A 1,351-nucleotide genomic window follows, 5' to 3' on the forward strand; every position below is an offset into this window, starting at 1 on the left:
CAATGTCCAAATATTTTTGGACCTGACTGTATTTGGGGAGGAAGCTGGGAACACCAAACAAGACAATTTAACTGCAGCCTTAGGCAAAAATAGTTTGCATGTAGTGACAAGCATTATGCTTGAATGCCCCCCCCCCCCCCCCCCCCCCCCCCCCCCATAAAGGTTTTATGTGTCGCCACCAAAGAGTTATATTATATAATACCACTTCTACACGTTATAGGCCCTACACCAGTCACTGAGTCAGAACTGGGCCATTTGTGAAAGTATCTAAATGGCCACTAAGTAAAAGTAAGAAAGCTGAGTATTTAGCTTCAAAGATCAAATCAATTTTCTTTGTACAAGTGATTCATAGGGTTATATCAGTCAATCAAAACGGGGGGTCAAGTAACTTCAAACTAAATTGTTTTTTTTTTACGACCATCTAATGGGGAAGAAAGATTCAGGTTTTAAAATGTGAGTCATTTATATTGTTATTATTACCTGCATTGCCTTTATCCTTTTTCTTATACTCTGCATCGTTTTTATTCTGTATATTTTATGTTCATTCATTGTATGTCTATTTTACTGCTGTGAAGCACGTTGGGCTGCAATTCTTGTATAAAAGGTGCTATACAAATAAAGTTCATTATTATGGTCCTCCAGCACCGGCCTCCGCTCCTCCAACTCCAACCTCCTCACCATCCTACTGCTTGTGTTGTTTTTACTACCTGTACTGTACCCCCTTCCCCCATGCTGCTATGATGCCTGAATTTCCCCAAGGGGATCAATAAAGGAATATCTTAATATCTTATCTTATCCCCCGCACCAGGCGTTCCACACTGGGAGACCGAGCTTTCGCTGTAGCTGCCCCCAGGCTGTGGAACTCCCTCTCCCCCTCCATTCGAGGCCATCAACCATCAACCTCTTCAAAACCCACCTGTTCACACTTGCCTTCACGCAACACGGCCCTGCTCCCAAGTAGCCCACCCCTGACTCTTTTCTTTTAAGCCACAGATCCCGTTGTTTTGTTGTTTGTTTGTTTTCTGTTTTTTTGTTTGTTAATTTCAACCACTTCATCCATTTTTATCTTATTTGTTTTTTCCTGTTACTATACACACATTCATCATTTTTATTTTTTATCTTTTATTTTTTCAAAATGTTTACCATTTCCTTGTACAGTGTCCTTGAGTCTGAGAAAGACGCTTCTCTCTTAAAATCCAATTTATTATTATTATTATGGTTATTTATGATTCCGGTGAGTTGGCAGCTTCAGCTATCGGCTTCGGGCGCATGCGCTTGATGACGTAGGCGGAAGTGCAGTGATCCTATCGGGTGCTGCTGACAGACTGCCTTTCCAACCGTTGCTCCTTCA

The sequence above is a fragment of the Notolepis coatsorum genome (assembly GCF_963971535.1).
Source record: "Notolepis coatsorum genome assembly, chromosome: 18".
Taxonomy (NCBI): Eukaryota; Metazoa; Chordata; class Actinopteri; order Aulopiformes; family Paralepididae; genus Notolepis; species Notolepis coatsorum.